Source organism: Meriones unguiculatus, chromosome 8 (genome assembly GCF_030254825.1).
Source record: "Meriones unguiculatus strain TT.TT164.6M chromosome 8, Bangor_MerUng_6.1, whole genome shotgun sequence".
Classification (NCBI taxonomy): domain Eukaryota; kingdom Metazoa; phylum Chordata; class Mammalia; order Rodentia; family Muridae; genus Meriones; species Meriones unguiculatus.
Window position 1 is genome coordinate 8877381 of NC_083356.1, and position 18968 is coordinate 8896348.

Below are 18968 nucleotides of genomic sequence, written 5' to 3' on the forward strand. Positions count from 1 at the left end.
CAGATGAGGGGGTAACGGCAAGGTCACAAAGTCTAAGGATGCTTGCAAAAGCATGTGTAACCAAACATTTTATAAGCTTCATATATAATGTATAGATATGAGTTTAATTGGGATTATCCTAAACAGGAGATTAAACTCGTCCCAGAAGCCATTTGTTGCCAAATAAAAAACCCAGTGCAAATCGTGGAATACCTTCCCTCGAGCTGTTGGCCAGAGGTGTCCGTAAGACCTCTGAAACAATACGGGCTATTGCCATTGCCCCTGGTTGCCCACTAGAACTAAACGGTAAGACCCTATGGCTGAAAATGCCACACACATTTCACAGAACACGCAGAACTCAGGTCACCTTCGAGCAGGCGAGCTCTCACGGCTAGAAGGCTACTGTCATTCTCTCTCCATACGTTTTTGTCTCTTTCCCTTCTAAACACCCCTCTTTACCCTGACATCCCATGCACCCTTACTTTTCTCTGTTTTACCCGTTCCCTTTCCTCTAACCAGGATGTCCTCCCCCAAATCTCATCACTTCCCCCAATCTTACTCATTTCACCTGCCCTGCTGGTCACTTTGGATTATATATGTACTTTTATCTCTTTACGAGGCTAAGACCACTTCCATCATGGGCAAGACCTTACACACAGGAGTTATTGGACATAGTGGATCGTACATTATCAAGAAGCATTGGAGGAATGAACCAGGGGCTGATAATATGAAGCAGCAATAACTACATACGTACACACAGAGAGAAGCACACACAAATAATGACAATAACAACAGCAACTGCAAACCGCAAACTGCCGGGTCACCATCCTCACACAGAATGTCAAGGCTTCACTAAAAACTGCTCCCATAGTCTTCCCTTTCAGCAACCATTAAAACTTCGAAACAGTCTGGGATTATAAATATTTTCTCCACATTTTTAGAGATGGACTTTTCTCTCAAACATTACTGTAGGTACAGTTTATGTCAAGTAGCTGGATTCACTTGTCAGCACACAAATGTGTGAGAAAGAGCAGGGCGGGGGGGGAGGGGCGCACGTGGAGCTCTGGACAGCGTTGTGTAGCTTCTTGTGATCAGAAGCTGTTTGACCCGTTGTCCCTTCTCACCGCTCCAAGCTCAGAGCTTTCAGAAGATGAAACTTGTTTGTGTTTGTTTGTTTCTGTCTGTGTGTGCATGTGTTCTTCTTTTCTAAATAGTCTCACTCATGTGTCCAAAAATGTTGCACGAAGTACACCAGCACCTAGATCTGAAACTGGGCATAGAGGTCAAGGACCCAGGACGATGGCTGACTTTCGATGCCTTTTGAGTGAAGTCAGCTCTGTGTGGACTGGAAACCATATGCAAATTTTGCCCTCAACAATTACCAGAGGGCAAGAAGGTAAACACTATTTTTCTATCCACACAAAGTTTCTGAGGATTTTCTATTATTCAAGGTCAAAACACTTTCTGCTGAAATGATGTCTTTTGTTTTTAGTTCATAGTTTGTTTCTGGCTGGAGGTGAGGAATGGACCCCTCCTGGCTCCACAGCTCCTTTACCGGTATGTTAATTGGCAGGGCCCAGGACAATGTGCCCTTCATTTGTATTATAGGGTAGAACTATACACCCTTACTCCTCTCCACTCCTAATTAGACCTGACTCTTTCACCTTCATAAATGTTAGATAAAGATCTGAGTGGAAGTGGCTGGAGGTTTTTTAAATGCTCTAAGTAACTGGGTTGAAACAAATGTCAAGATTGTCCTGGTTGTGAAGAGTTTTGCCTGAGCAGATCTCAGTACTCACAGGTTGCCTCATGGCGTGGGTGTCTAGGCAATGACTATCTCTGTGTAGTCAGTAGGTGGACAGCTTCTTCTGCGGCACGTTCTCTGTCTAGACAGTGTTACACGCGGGAGGAGCATAATTAATAAAATCTAGTCTGGCCCCAGTAGACGTCAGCGTACTGAGGGAGATAAACAGGGTAGCTCATCCTGGGATCCCATGCAGCTGTGACTTTCGAGGATGTCAACCCGGCTTGGAGGATAAAGACATTCTTGTAAAAGAGAGAATGGTGGGAAGAGGAAGTGGGAAGGAAGTTCTAGAGAGAGGAACAGGAGCTTCAAAATACGGAAGCAGAGGAGAAAAAATCCATTTAAGGACAATGGAAGTAACCCACCTACACTAAAGCACAAACAAGGCCAGCAGTCCACGCCCCTGCAGTGGAGGAAGCAGGTACTACAGCTCAAAGGTCTGGGAACCCTCCCCTTCTCTGAAGACAAGGGTGCGTTAGCTCGAATCGCCCACAGATTTGCCTTTCGGGAAACTCATCAGTCTGTGTCCTAATAACAGATGAAGGGATGAGATAAAACGAACCAGAGTGACCCTCAGCTATCTGGGGGAAAGATGGAGCCAGGGAGGGGAGAAAAAGAGCTGTAAAATTGGAGGGAGAAAACACACACTCTGTTGATAAGGGAGAGCTGGCTGATGGCAGTAATGTGGCCGAGGATGGCTCTGTGCTAGTGCTTGTTTGGGCATCTAGGTTCTAGTTGTCTTTGTTGGAGGGAATGAAGGGATGGATTTGAGATTCTGGGAGCTTTGCAAAAATGGCCACGTCTAATATCGGAGTCCTGTTTATGACCCCATCCAAGGTTTCTGAACCACAGTTAGAGACTAGAACCATGCACAGGTATATGGCAATTAAGCTTTGACTCCAGTGAGGATGAAAGCTAAGGGACTGTGCCATTTCCAAGGCATTAATTATGCTGACAAAGTAAGCTATTTGTCGAATTCCTTTTAGTTCCTCCCCACCCTACCCCAAAGGCATACCGCAGATCATAAAATACTTCTCCAAAACACACTGCTTCCTGGAAGTTTCGGAAGGCACTCGGGAGCAGTAAACTCAAAAATATTTTCATTAAGTAACCCTCCCCCGCCCAGTGCAAGCAGCATGCTAAGGTTCTGGGTGCAGCGATGAAAGTTATTCGGGCCCTGCCTCTGAAGTACCCACAGTACAACAGGTAACTAATAAACAACACTTAGCACGATGGAAGTAAAAGAAATGAAATGAAGAGGAAAAGCTTCCAACAATCAGAGAAAACTTTGTGGAAATGGAGGCCTTTGAGAGGGGTCCCAGGAGAGATTTGCCCAGGGACCTAATTGGAAGAGAAACACATCCAAGAGCACAAAACTGTCTCACATATTTTCCATTCAGAAAATAGCAGGGAGTTCAGGGTTCCTGGGAGGTAGCAGAGCTGGCCGCCTACACCCTAACTGGCCTGCTGGCCACAGTGTAGAAGGCCAGAAAAGCCCTGTTTGGAGGCTGCAAAACTCCACGTGAAAACTGCAAGAGCCTGAGCTAAGACAGTGACAGGAAGACAGATTCTCCATTAAGAGAGATGCCAGCAAAGATGGAGAACGTGGAGATGACAATTTTAGATGCATGCCAAAATTAACTCTGCACAGCAGCAAGAAGAAAATGATCTACATTTATGCTCCTTACAAGCTTACTCCCTTGTGAGGTTAGAAATGCCTGAATGGCATCTGGGCCTTTGAGATGATGCAAGGTCATCTAACTACATCTCCACTCCAGAAGGTCTCTGGGCCAAACTGTCAGTGTTGGAGCTGGTTGGAACTAATGAGCAAAGAGATGACCTTACCATGTATTGGAGTAAGACGCCTGATCCTTGGGGCCTGGAGAATCTGGGCTTGAAAACTGGCTTCACTAATGGCTGTACAGCTTTCAGTTCAAACACAGAATTAAGTGTGATACATATGAGGATCTTTACATCCTGCAGACCATCAGTGAGAAGGGAAGGGTCTATGTGTGTGCACCTTTAAGCTGGATAAGACAACAAAGAATAGAAAGCTCTTCTTATATTGCTGTGACCGGAAACAAGCTTCAAGAGTCCACAACAGTGAGACAGCTCACAAGTCCTTGTTCATCATACACACGTGTGCCGGCTAGTCAAATGCCAGTAAACGCTCCCAGGCTGGCTGCAACTACTTGGGTGTTTCAGTTGCTTTAAAAATCGAGGTTGGCCGTGGATACCAAGCAGTTCTTTCACTAATAGTTCTGTAATGAAAAAGAGTCCAAAATGATTGAGTGACATAGAAAGCTAAGAGTTTTCTGAGCCTATGTTTAAAGCTCTATTTGTTCCCAAAGGATGCCCCTGAAAATCCCACTCCAACTCACTCAGAGAAACCATAAGTAGAGGCACATTTTCTAAATTACGAAAATTGCCTTTACCAAATTCTGCCCTTACCAGAACCTGCTACCTCTTGGTCCTTTACATTTCCTAAGAACTAGACCACATCACATCTATCATTAAGATTCCGAGAAATCACTGATGCTAAAGTTAAAACACACGTAATCATACTTGCAGAAATACACATGTGCTCATACTTCCATACATGGATGTACACATACTTCTACGTATGCATGCAAGCATACTAGCAAGCATACTTTTAAACAGGCATACTTCTGTACATACATGCAGATATATGTAATACATCCAGGCGTATTTCCATACCTACAAGAATACATCTACACACACATACGAGCATACTTCCATGCACATGTACAAGCATACTTATTTACATATATGCAAGAGTACAAACAAACATATATTCAGGCAATCTCCCAAACTTAAATTTAGGCAAACTTCCATATACACATACATCTATACATACATACAAGCATACTTCCATTCATACATGCAGGCATATTCCCAAATATGCCTGCAGACATGTCCCCATATGTACATGCATGCATGCTTCCAAACATATCTGCAGGCATGCTTACAATCATGCATGTGGACATACTTTCATATATACATACAGGCATGCATACATTTCCCCAGGTTCAGAAATAGGTGTATCACTCTTGGGGCTACCAGCAGCCTCTTCTCCCCTGACTTTCCCTCTTGGTCTTTTGTTATTGGAGCCAGTGTTTACCCTGGAGCTGACATTTCCACGTCATCACACCAGGTGTCTAGAGTCGTCTCCCCCGTGACACTCCTGTAACAGATGGTGCAAACGGTCCAGCATGTGGATTCTGATTCATTGCGGGAAAACACACTGCCAGACGGCTGACGAGCTAGGAAGAAAAACAGCAAGTTGTTGCTTTAAAAAAAAATTATGAATTATCTGTCACATGGTGACTTTGCATTTGTCCCTGCTTAAAGATGAATACTAATTTATTTAAACAGATTAAATAAATGCCATTCTGTTTGCAAAGGCATCTATTGGTGGCAGAAACGTGTCAGCACAGAGCAAAAAGCAAACAACTAAAAGTTAAAACAAAATCACGCTGAACACAAATAGATTTTAAAAATTAAATTAATAAGTAAACATGCTTATAAATTTTTTTGCTGATGCAAGTTCCAAATCTCTAGACCAAAACTAAACCTTAGTACTGCCAGTAGCCTCTGGAACTAAGTAATATTTTTCAAAAACATTTCATAAGTTAGCTACTTTGTGCAAAGGGCTCCTTTCTTTTACTATTTGTAAAAGGAAATTTGAAAATGTGATAGGATTCTACAGGGCAGATAAGAGGGTGTTATATTAGCAGAGCCTTAGAATTAGATATTCAATTTCTTATCACCTCCATTATTTGCAGTACTCTTACTTTGGATCATTTTGAGAGCTAATAGATCTCTTGGATCTAAAAAGGTTCACCTACACACACTTCAGTTCCTGTAGAACAGAGGTAGAATGGACCATGATGCCAGTAAATTAAGGCTGTCTTGACTTAATGTTTACCTCCACCATTGTCTTGAGGCTTGGCTTACATCTTCCTGCTAACAGGAGGATAGCAATTTCCAGGATCCTCTGGACTTTGGACTCCATAAACCAATAGATAAGCCAATTGCATGCTTTCTTTATTCAAAGAGTCCAGCGTCCCACATGTGTTGTTGATGACGATTAATATTTACTATTGGTTTATCTTTTATTAAAGCTGCTGTTAATCCTAAACAACTGTATAACCAAATCACCACACAGAGACTATGATTTATTTAATTAACCTAGAACACAATGCTGGGCAATAGTTACTCCAACCTAAATCTACAAGCCCTCATAGTTTCCTAACATTTAGATTTCCCACATTATACTTGCTTTTAGTGAAATCTTAGGTCCGGTTCATTCTCCACGTCGTTCAAGGACCTCACCTCCAGCCTTGTTCTCCCAGCTCTCTGCCCTCTCTCCTCCTCTGCCTCCCACCTTCCTGTCCTCTGCCTCTTCCTGCTTCCCTTTCCCTTGCTCAACATTGTGGCTGGTTGCTTTATTTTCACATGTTTACACAAAGTTGAGACAGGTGATACTTAGAATAAGTTCCTTTGTGTTATGCTAAGAATATTAGGTTTATTTCTTATAGAAATAATATAAATGAGAATTAGAATTCTGTGAATCTGTCGTCCAGCAACAAAGGAGAAAACAGCCAATGCAACTTGACATGGAATGTGCTTCTACAAAGTTGTCTGTCCAACAGTCACCTTTTCAATGTGGGTTGAGCCCACCTATTTTACTGACCACTAAGCTGATTCATGTAGTTCTCTTCATTTTGCCTTTGAAAATATCCAGCTTCATCAGCATTCTCCAGTGTGCACAGAATTCACTGTGTCTCCTGTATTCGAACTACAATGATTACTAGCCCTGAATAAGCATACTGATATTTAGAGAATTGTTGTTCTACAATTGTTATGTAGGCTGTCAACCATAGATTAAAAAAAATCAGATAAAATACATCTTTGGAAATAATTTATTTATAAAATGGCAGAAAAGAGGTCAAAAAGACAAATAATGGAAAAGACAAATTGTTGCACTCATTTTTAAACTCTTTTATTTGGGGTGTTTAAGCCTCTACCTCACTTCCACCAACGTTTGAACCCTAGGTAAGAGAGAGGTGGGGAGAGGGGGCACAGACTCCTTTACTTCTCCTGGTTGTTTAGGGTCAGTGGATTCATTTGGGGCTATACCAATCTCCATCATCAGCAAGCACAGCAATCAGTTTCGTCCAATCCACTGTGCTGAAATGCCTCCTCTAATCCACCACTCCATCCATCCCTGTCCATCTCTCCATACCTTCCATCTCTGGTCTCTCTAAACTGATGCCCTTTTTCTTTTTGGGCTCAGAGTCCTAGACCACACCCCTTTCTGGGCTGTACGAGGCAGGCCTTTACCAGCTGGTAGAGAACACGCCCCACAGAAGGCAATTATCAACTATGGAAAAACTAAAGCCCAAACTAAAATCCCACACCTGGGATTAAGGCAAAAACATATTTACATAACATAACTGAGTTTTTAAAGAAACCAAAACTTCTATTACATCAAATAATGAAAATATATGTATTTATGCCTATCATATCAACAATTACATTAAAAATAAGTGATCTAAATTTTCCCAATCAAAGATAGGAGACCATCAAATTAGATTTTAAAAACAAGAATAATTTCATGTGACAATGTTGTAAGTGACTATTAATATTTACTACGGGTTTATCTTCTGGTAATGCTGCTGTTAATCCTCAGCAGCTGTATAACCAAATCACCACACAGAAACTGGGTTTTTAGTTAACCTAGAACACAATGCTGGCCAATATTTACTCCCTCCTAAATCTCCAAGCCCTCAGTTTCCTAACATTTAGATTTCCCACATTGTACTTGCTTTTTGTGAAATCTTAGGTCTGGTTCATGCTCCACGTCCTCCAAGATCTCTCCTCCAGCTCTGCTCTCCTTGCTCTCCCCGCCCCTTCTCCTCCCATCCTTTCCTGCTCTCTAGCTCCTCCCCTCTTTCCTGTCCTCTGGCTCCTTCCATTGCACAACATTGTATCTAGTTGCTTTATTTTGTCCTGTTTACACAAGAGTTGAGACAGGATGCATATAGTGAGTATCACAATGCAATATCCAGATTGAAACCAGAGAGTTGGGGGTGGGGAAATCAGCATTTGAATTAACAAGGGTAAGGCCTATACATTTTAAAAGAACATTATACCAACATGACAACAAGAAATGCACTTTAAACATAAAACACAGAAAGGGTAAGAATGAAATGTGCTGACACAAATGAAAAAAGGTTAGAGCGGTTGTGCTAATATCAAAGAAAGTAAATTCCAAAGCAAAAATTGTAATGACAACAACAAATTAATCAATTCATCACGTGGAAAGTAAACTTTATGCCCTGGTAAAAGGGCTTCAGGTGAAGCAAAAGCTGGAAAGAATACAAGGAAGGACAGACAGACAGGTGAGCAGAGTGACTTCACTATGTGTCTTTCCATAGGAGATAAAATAAGTAGACAGAAAACCAGTGATGGTAGACAAGACTGAATTCCATTGTGAAATTTGACACAACTGACTTATGCAGAACATTCTACACAATAACAGCAGAATACACATTTTTTTTTCAATTGCCTAGGATCATTGTACAAGCTATATCATCTTCTAGCCCATAAGACAGCCTTCATAAGGATCATCCTGAGTGAGCTGTCCCAGAAGCAAAAAGACACACATGGCATATACTCACTCATGTAGACATATAACATATTATAAACCTACTAAAAACTGTACATCTAAAGAAACTAAGCAAGAGAGAGGACCCTGACTAAAACACTCAATTCCCATCCTGAAAGGCAAAGAGGTTGGACATCAGAAGAAGAAGAAAACAGGAAACAACCTAGGAACCTGCCACAGAGGGCCTCTGAAAGCTTCTGCCACAGACTATCAAAGCAGACGCTGAGACTTATGGCCAACTGTTGGGCAGAGTGCATGGAATCTTATGTAAGAAGTGGGAAATAGTAAGAGCTGGAGAGGACGGGAACCACACAAGGAGAGCAACAGAACCAGAAAATTTGAACACAGGGGTCTTCCCAGAGACTCATACTCCAACCAAGGACTATTCATGGAGATAACCTAGAACCCCTGCACAGATGTAGCACGTAACAGTTCAGTGTCCAAGTGGGTTACATAGTAATGGGAAGAGGGACTGCCTCTGACATAATCTGATTGGCCTGCTCTTTGATCACCTCCCTGTGAGGGGGGAGCAGCCTTACCAGGCCACAGAAGATGACAATGCAGCCACTCCTGATGTGATCTAATAGACTAAGATCAGAAGGAAGGAAAGGGGGACCTCCCCTATCAGTGGACTTGGAGAGGGGCATTTGTGAAGAAGGGAGAGGGAGGGTGGGATTGGGAGGGGAGGAGGGAGGGGCTTATGGGGGGATACAAAGTGAATAAAGTGTAATTAATAATAATAATAATAAAGAAAAACAGAATAAAAAGGAAAAAAAAAGACAGCCTTCATAAATTCAGGAGGTTTTAATTCAAACAAAATATATTATCAGACCACAGTGGTAGTTAAATAAGAAATCAATAGCCAGAAATTACACAGGAATGTCGATAATGTCTTAGAAATGTAAGGAAGTCACCTATAAATAACTTATGGGTAACAGAAGAAATCAGAGCACACTTTTAAATTAATGAAAATGAGCACAATGTAATGTGCCAGAGTTTTTGAGAGTCCACTGAAACAGTATTTACAGGGAAGCTTAATCACAGTAAATATATGGGTTACATATGTATCATCAAAGCATTTTCTCAAAAAAAAAATACTGACACAAGTTTCACTGAAATTAAAAGCTTTTAATCTTGATGAATAATCTCAGGAAAGACAGTCTACATCGTTGGTCATTAGAGAAATACAAAACCATAATTGGATACTACTACCCATCTAGCAGAGAGTGACTCAAGTTAGTGAGACTAGCAAAAGCAAGTTCTGGGAAGGGTGTACACAAACTGTCACTCTCGCAAACCGCCAAGAGAACTATAAATTATGTAATCACTTTGGAATAGGAGTTGGAGGTTGCACAGGAAGTCAAACATACCTATTCATTCCACTCCTAGGCCTTTACCCAACAGGGAAAAGAAAACACATGCTCCTAGAAAGACTCCTGTGTTGATGTTTACTGCAGCTCTATAGTCACACAAAACTGGAAACATCCTAAATGCCCAGCAGTGAACGTATGTATAAATGGTTTATCCATAAAACGTTATATCACCCAGCAGCTAAAAGGTAGTACAATGTGGATGACTCTCAAAATAATTCTTCCGAGTGAAACAATCCAGGTACGAAGAAGAATGCATACTGTCTTACTTCATTTATATAAATCTTTGGAAAATGCAAACTACAGTCTTTTGGCAAAAACAAGTCTTTTGTCTGCCAATACAGTAGAAGGGGGAATAAGGGAAGTTCCGAGGGTGATAGACACATTATTATCTTGATTGTAGTGGTGTTTCATGGCATGCATGTGTCAAATTGATAAAATTGTGTATTTAAATGTATGTCAAAATACACAAAGTTATTTGGAAACAAAATACCAATGTAACATTGTCTGGTATCTGGAAATCCTACAATCCCATCTACCAAAGATAGCCAAGCAGGCAGTTTTGAAGTGGTGTTTCGAGACGATAGTTATATCTGTGTCTTTTTATTCGCCTTGTTACTGAACCAGAAAGGTGGGGTTATTTACCTAAAGACACACATCTAGAATCTAACCGGCATCTAGATCACCTACTCCACAGTCTCTCAAATATCCATGTACTATTCTCAGATTCCTCACATGAAAGTTGCCAAATGTGGGTGTTTCCGAAGGTTTGTCATCTTTATATAAGTAGGTAAATGATCCTAAACCAACCTAGACTATGAAAATTTCCCATGTATGGAGTCTCGTATTGTAAATCAGAAGAAAAGAGGTTAGCGGGACATAAGCTATATTCCTTGGTTAGTTTTTTTCCAACTCCTTGGGAAATTGAACAAATATTAGCTAAGTCAAAAATGCTTTAGAAATAGATCATGAAAAAAATATGTTAATATAGGTTAGTAGTAGCTAGGCATGGTGGCACACACCTTTAATCCCAGCATTGGGAGGCAAATGAAGGAAGCTTGGTCTACATAGTAAGTTCAGAGACGGCCAGGGCTACCAGAAAAACAGTGTCTCAAAAAAAACAAACAAAAGAAAATTAAGAAAAAAACAAAACAAAACAAAATACCACCCACAGCAGCATCCAGTAGTGGTGATGAACATAGGTATTGAAATCAGCCAGATTCAAATTCCGGCTCTGAAAGCTCCAGCTGTTTGTCACCGTACTTTGCTTGGATGGTCCCTAGCTGTTTGTTCGTCTTTAAAATGGAACTAAGCATCACTTACTGAAGAGAGTAGCTATTGCTAAATTTCCTTCCATGAGGAGATTTGAACGTCTACCCCTCCTCTTCTGGTCCCAATGACAAACAGAGGCAAGGCTCCGCGAGTTTACACTGAGAAACAAATTAACTTATTTGGTTTCCTCACAGAACAACGGGTGGCATGCTATGGGCAGGAGTGCAGGTAATGTTCAAACAGCCACACAGGAAGGTACTTATTTGTGTCATTGACTGCGTTGGACAGTCCTGTCACAGTGTGCTCGCATGCCTGCCTGTCCTAGTCAACTATCTGTGTCCCAAGTCTGGATACTGAGTCTTTTATTGATATAGCCTCACTGCCTAACTCAGTGCCTGCATAAGAACTTAATTTTATATGACTGACAGATCACCCCTGGCTCCATCCATGTTAATAAAGATAATATTTTGATAGGATCTATTCTAGGAATTTCCACATGCCTTGGTTACAATTCCTAATAGAAATCACTTTAAAACAGAACATTCAGGGGCTGAGGAGATGGCTCAGTGGATAAAGTGCTTGCCACAAAAGCCTGAGGACCTGAGCTTAGGTCCCCAGAACTTATGTCAAAGCAGGGAGACATGGTGACCAACTGTAATTCCCACAGTTAGGTCCATACAGGCAAACACACATACAAACATACACACATACTCGAATAGTCTTCTTCCACTTAAACCCAGGGATGCCATACTAACAGACACTGTGAAGGGTACCAGCTGGGCAAACATCCGGAAGAGATGTCCCCACCAAAGTTAATGCTGCAGGACAAGGCTGTGCCCACTCTGACATTTTAAAGTTGGCAGATAATTTGAGAAATTTGGAATTCACTGGTGTTGGTACTTTAAGGACCCAACATCAATCCTTGGCTCTCCCTCTGACAGGTGGTGCCCTTCATCATGGAAACAGCTCTGTCAAGATGAGTCAAATGTTTACTGGGCTGAGTCAACAGCTCCTGCTCCCCCGGAGTCAGGGCTTCACTAAATGCTAACAACACATCACTAAGGAACAGCGCAGCTCATGTGGCTCCTGGTGACAGTGAGCATTCCGCTAGGAACATTTAAAGGTGATGTTCCTAAACCCAACAGGGTTGGCAAGGCAGCAATTGGCTCCTTAATCTCCTTTGTTACAGGCCATGGCTGTGTAATAAATTCTTTAAATGCTCCCAGCATTTCCTCCCACCACTTTTAAGGATTGCTTCATTGCCTGCTTTGCCTTTTTGAAATTTCCTTCCTCTCTCAATCTCAAGTCTAAAGGAGATAAAGGGGTCTTATATAAGTTGACCAAGAAAAACAAGTTAAAACTTATCAGCACAGAGTGATCCTTTCAGGCCAAACAGAACTCAGACCTCCAAAGCAACGCTGTAGCAAGAAATGCCAGCTCCTTGTGCATGGTCTTGATTCATGGAAATGTTTTACAAATGGGATGTTCTTGCTCCACTCAAAAATCCAGTCCTGTGTTTCAACACGGAAGATCTGTCTGTCTTCATTAACAAATAGAGTCCAACATTTAGAGAATTCTGTCAAACGAGATTTTCTGTGACAATGAGAAAACTCCCCAAATGGAGAAAATATCCCATAAGAGAAAATTCTACACAGATCTTCCATGAGGAACAGTGGCAGGTTGCTCACCAACTTTCACTAGTGAGGACAGTGCTGTGTTCAGAGGATTTTCTGCACCACACTGTGCAAGCCATTTTTTTAAAATTCCCTTCAGCAGAAACTCATCAGCTGAAATTCAGTACCTGCACCCAGACATTACTCAGCCAGGAAACAAATGCTCAAGCTTGGAGATGAGACATGGGAAGACCAAGCATGGTGCTAAGTGAAAGAAACCAATCACAGAGATGCATCCTGTGCAGGCCCACCTGGATGACATTCTAGGTAAAGGCAAGAGAGTGAGGTCAGTGCCCAGGGGGGGATTGGAGGTGAGGGGGTAGCTACATGAAGCACAGAGAATTTAGGGGGGACAAGAATCATGAACACAGTGTCATTTTTCATACATTTGTGTATTTCTTGAAACACACAACGTGCTCAATACCTTAACTGAGCACTCCAATGGCGGGTTTACTTCCTTCCCTCCTTCTTTGTTTTGTTTGTTTGTGTTTTGTTTTTCCCCTTAGAGACTAAGACTGAGGCAGGATGGACATACGGTGAAAATGACTGGGCATAAAAAGAGCAAAGAACCCAGATCCCATAGATGTGGTTGAAGCTTCTCAGCACCCGAGGATCAAGAGTTTCAGCATAGTTAACATCTGTTTATGGCCTTTCCTGGCTACACAGCTGCAATTTTCAAGGCCTCTCAACAGAAACCCCATTTCCAGTAAAAGCCATGTCTTAAGCCCCTTGCACAATCCTAGGGCCTCCTGGTTTTTCCTTATCGGGTTGTCATTCCTTCCAAGGAATCTCCAGAGCATGCCATAATCTCACTTATCAAAAAGAAGGAAAAGCTTCTTAGTGATCTCCAGGAAGTAACCTTGGAGCCATCAAGATACTATCTGTGTCTACTGCTGAGACACTTAATCATGACTCTTCCAGAGGAAACACACGCACACGTGCTTGGGTAGATCCTGCTTTTTCTCTCAGTGTCTCTCTGTAACTCCTATGTTTAAAGCCTACATAAAGAAGGTGACTTAATAAACCTTGACTTCCTTGAGAAGCCCACACCAGGCTCGTGGACATAGCTTACTCTTTCTCTAAGAGCCTACCTTTTAAAACACAACAACCACAACTCTTCTTCATACTGGCTTACCCAGTAATTATTTTCTGCACAAATGCAAAAACCCCGGCTTACCCTGACTTGAAGCCCTTAAAATTATGCTTTGAGAGACTGTGGGGATGTGTCTTTATCTGTGTTGCCCTGACAAAGCCTAGCACCTCTTTCATGGTAGGGGAAGTAGCCCACCATTGAACCACACCCTGGCCTCATGAGGCCATTAATTCACTCGTTTAGAGGCACAAGTTAGCCCAGGTTGACCTTGAACTCAAGATTTTTGTTGCCGTCACCTCCAGGATGCTGCTTTTATCTTACCTGTGCACTACCACACACAGCTGCTGAAGGATGTGGATAACAGGGTGATGAGTATGTGTGGGATATGGAGAAATCTCCATCTGTCATTGACTTGTTTTTCTGTGAACCTGAAACTGTTGTAACAATGAGAGTTCACTAACATAAAGCATTAAGCCGTACGTCTCTCCAGCTAATTGTACAGGGGAGACTTTTTTTGGTTGGTTTGTTTGTTTGTTTTCTGGATCATTCCACAGTCTTTCCTATAGAAAATGATCTTGGAATATCTCTTCAGATTTCTACCTTTTAATTGCAACAATCTTTCTCATACCTGGTCCCACACAGTCTGAGTATAGGAGCCAGGGCTAGACTAAGAATAGCTCAGGCTGGCTTGATTCATCCTCTTTTTCAGAGGATCCAGCATCTCCAAAGAGTAACTGTAATGGGATTCCATTTTAATCAGTGTAATTGTTGCCACCATGGTAACAAACATTTTATTCACAGATATCAATATCATGGAAAATATGCTCCAGAAAAACAAACAAAAACGAACAAACAACAACAACAAACCAAAAAACTCAAAACTCTGAAACCAGATAATACAGATTCTAATGCTACCGTGGCTGTGGCTGCACATTCTTTCTCAGGGCGTATTTGCCCATCTTAGTACCAGATGCCCTTTAAATCAAGATGAAACCCACAGAGGCAAGCGACTGCCCTTTTACCGTCTACCTAGGGCTCACTGCAGCACCATGAGCCAGCTTGCTCCTTTCTCCCATACTTCTCCTGGCCTGTACTCAGCTGCAGAATAAAACCTTATTTTAATAAAGCATAAAATTAACCAGAACTCTTAGCTGCATCATGACTGCAAGCAGTGGTTTAAAATGAAAAAAAAAAAAAAATTTTTTTTTCCCAAAGATCTGAGTTTAAGCAAATTTGAGCCAGTTCCTCAGGAGTTTTTACGAGGTTGCATCTAATGTCTTTCCCAGAGCGCAAACTTGATGCTGCTGGCCTCTCAGAACTGAACGAGTGGGCCCCCTCATGAGGGACAGCAGAGCACTCAGGCTGTTTTACGTGGGCAAGGGTTTCCTAATTATTTCTCCACTTGTCCTCTGATTTTGTAGCTTTCACTGGAGCAAGTAGGGTGGAGCCCATTTCCCCTTTGGCAGGCCTCTGCAGTTCTCAGATAATAAAACTTGGACCTCCCTGATCGTCCCCTCCACGTCTGAGGGTCCTCTCCGTTTCTCACTCTGCAGCAGCCCTCCCGAGAGCACGTACACATACAGTTAAACATTACATGTTCTTTCTTTCTTTTTTTAATTTTTATTAATTACACTTTATTCACTTTGTATCCCCCCATAAGTCTCTCCCTCCTCCCCTCCCAATCCCACCTTCCCTCCCCCTTCTCCATGCATTCCCCTCCCCAAGTCCATTGATAGGGGAGGTCCTCTTCTCCTTCCTTCTGATCCTAGTCTATCAGGTCTCATCAGGAGTGGCTGCATTGTCTTCCTCTGTAGCCTGGTAAGGCTGCTCTCCTCTCAGAGGGAGGTGATCAAAGAGCAGGCCAACCAGACATGTTCTTTCTTACAGAAACAATGCAAATGCTCTCCTACAATGAACGGCTCAAGCAGGAGATTTTTCTTCTGTCCATCACCAGAGATTTTCATAGCTGGGTAACACAAAGCAGAAAAATGCCAGTGTCCTGAAGTAGGGCCTGGGCATGATGCTCAGGCCCAAATACTTTGGTTTGGACAGTTGTTTATTTAATGTTTTGTTAATTTTTTTTTAACTTCTCTGATACCAACTCAAGCGTTTTTGAAAAGTTAAGGGATTCAACAAATCTCTCTTGAGCTTGGAACTCTCTCTGTGGCCTTATTTGGCACTTCAGGGAAAGCTGTTGCCAGGGTTGGCAGGCAGCTTTCTGAGCTGGTACCTTTCTAGGTGGTCTCACACCTGCTTCTGAGCCAGGGAACCAGTGGCTGTTAGGTTCTCCCACCCCCCACCCCATGGTTGAAATTCTTTTTTAAAAATGTTTTCAAAGTATTTTTTTTAATTAATTTGTTCGTTTGAAACCCCAATTGTACCTCCCTCCCTCATCTCCTCTCAGTCACTCTCTCCTTTCCTCTTCCTCCCTATTCCCATCCACTAGTACTCAGAGATGAAGAACCATCTTCCCTTACCAACTGACCCCAGACTATCAAGTCTCTTCAGGACTGCCTGCATCCTCTTCCCCTGTGGTCTGGCAATGCCACCTCATTTAGGGGAGGTGATCAAGGAGCAGGCATGTCAGAGATGGCCCTTGGTCCCCTTACCTATACATGGAGACTGAGCTATCTGCTACATCTGAGCAGGAGGCCTGGGTCCTCTCCACCCATAGTTTTTAGTTGGTGCATTAGTCTGCAGGCCTCCCTGGGCCCAGATTTGTTGGCTTCATTGGTCTTCTTGGTGCTCCTGTCCTCTCCAGGTCCTTCTATTCCTCCATTCTCTTCCATAAGACTCCCTGTGCTCTGCACAAAGTTTGGCTGTGAGTCTCAGCATCTGCTTCAATCCTCTGCTGGGTGGAGTCTTTCAGAGAACATCTATGGAAGCCCCTCCACCCCCATCCTGTTCCCTCTCTTCAACCACTTCCAGTGTCTATTCTATTTCCCCTGCTGAGTGAGAATTAAACATCCTCCCTAGGGTCCTCCTTGTTACTTAGCTTCCTTAGGTCTGTGGATTATAGTATGGTTATCCTGTATTGTATAGTTAATATTTGCTTATGAGTAAGTATATACCATGTGTGTTTTTCTGAGTCTAGGTTACCTCACTCAGGATTATCTTTTCCAGATCCATTCATTTGCCTGCAAATTTCATGATATTCTTTTTTAAAAATAGCTGAATAGTATTCCATTGTGTAGATATACCACAGTTTCTTTATCCATTCTTTGGTTGAGAGACGTCTAGGTTGTTTCCAGTTTCTGGCTATTATGAATAAAGCTACTATGAACATAGTTGAGCAAATGTCATTGTTGTATGGTGGAGCATCTTTTGGGTGTATGCCCAGGAGTGATATAGCTGGGTCTTGAATTAGAACTGTGCCAAATTTTCTGAGGAAATATCAGATTGATTTTCAAAGTGGTTGTACAAGTTTGCATTCCCACCAGCAATGGAGGAGTGCTCTCCTTTCTTCACAACCTCACCAGCATGTGTCGTTACTTGAGTTTTTGATTATAGCCATTCTGATGGGTGTAAGATGGAATCTAAAGGTCATTTTCATTTGATAACTAAGGACACTGAGCATTTCTTTAAGTGTTTCCTAGCCATTTGATACCTCTGTTGAGAATTCTCTGTTTAGTTCTACTCCAATTGGGTTATTTGGTTTGTGGGTGATTAATTTCTCAAGTTTTTAAATATATTCTGGATGTTAGCAAAAATACAGAATGCTTCACGAATTTACATGTCATTCCTGCACAGGGGTCATGCTAATCTTCTCTGTATCGTTCCACTTTTAGTATATGTGCTGCCAAAGCAAGAACAGCAGCTGTTATTCTAAGACTTGATCTGAGTGGGTTAAATTCTGTTGAAACGCTTCCATGGAGTCATTTATGGCATAGTGTTTACAGCTGAAGAGCCTGTGAATTGCCACATACCTGACTGACAAAAATAAAAATTTCACATAGCATCACCAAACAATTTTCTTTACATAGAATATGTACCCACCTACAAGATCTTCCCATATTTAAATATAGCCCAAAAACCAAAGCCAAAAGAACCAACCCATTACAAAGTGAAACACAGCAATGTCCTTGCAAGTGCCTTGTATTATTTTTTAGATTAAATACTCCTTGCCATAGCCAGCCTGTGTGATGACAGCCCCTTTGCCAAAGATTTAAATGTCCTGGGTCTCCCACTGTCTAGGTGTAGAGATACGTTGCCAACTTGGGTGTGCATGGAGCAAGGACAAGACTGCCCAGGACGGAAATGATCACACAAAACTCATCAATCCAATCCATATTATTTTGACTTGGATGTATAATCAGACTAGAGATCAGGCAATGGACCCCAAGTAGACAAAAACGTCAGTGATCAGTTTTTCAAAGTTTGAGAGATTATGACAATTGCTGATATGTTTGCAAGCCACCTTTAGTCTAAGCAAGTGTGAAGAGAATGGTTTCTAAATCGCCTTCTCTTGATTGATTCAAAGGTGTATATTAGTCAAAATGTGTGTTTCTCTGCATTTGGTGATTTCCATTATAGTCCTAACAAATCCCATAGACAAAATTGCTTGAGTTTGAACATTTGTCATGGTTCAAAGACTTTTCAGCATAATATTAAGTTGTTAAGCATAATATGCGTTGTTAAGACCTCTGCACTTGTGTTGGCTAATCTTGATTGTCAACCAGACAGGCTTGTGAAGAGGGAACCTGGCTGAGCAATCAGCTCCATCGTATTGACCTGTGTAGATCTATGAAGAGCGTTTTCCTGGTTGCTAACTATGGGAAGTTGCAGCCCACTGTGGGCAGTGCCAACCATAGGCAGGTGGGCTTGTGCTGCCAACAGAGGATTCCCTCCTGTGAGCTCGAAAGCAAATCAGTAAGCAGCATTCCTTCTTTGTTTCTACTTCAGCTGATATTTGAGTTCCTGCCCTGACTTCCCTTGAAGGTAGATTGTGATCTAAAAGCCTAAGGAGAAATAAACCCTTTTTTTCCCAAGTTGTTTTAAGGTAGAAATGTTTCCTGCAGCAACGGCAACCAAATTAGGATAATATTTACCCCTATCTTTAGGCTAACGTGCCGGCTAGCCGCCA

At 42.0% G+C, this 18968-nt stretch overlaps 1 long non-coding RNA gene and 1 other non-coding gene across 3 annotated transcripts in view; both read right to left on the reverse strand.

The window, feature by feature from the left end:
* Positions 1–18968, reverse strand: part of LOC132655761 (uncharacterized) — a 64907-nt gene that overhangs the window by 14381 nt on the left and 31558 nt on the right. For both annotated transcript variants that reach the window (XR_009593581.1, XR_009593582.1), the window contains exons 3-4: positions 4926–5067; positions 3629–4044 (exon numbers count right to left, since the gene is read on the reverse strand). This is a non-coding gene — a long non-coding RNA (uncharacterized LOC132655761). The remainder of the gene's footprint in view (positions 1–3628; positions 4045–4925; positions 5068–18968) is intronic.
* LOC132656178 (U6 spliceosomal RNA) lies at positions 17591–17693 on the reverse strand. Its single transcript, XR_009594101.1, has one exon. It is a non-coding gene; the product is annotated as a U6 spliceosomal RNA (small nuclear RNA).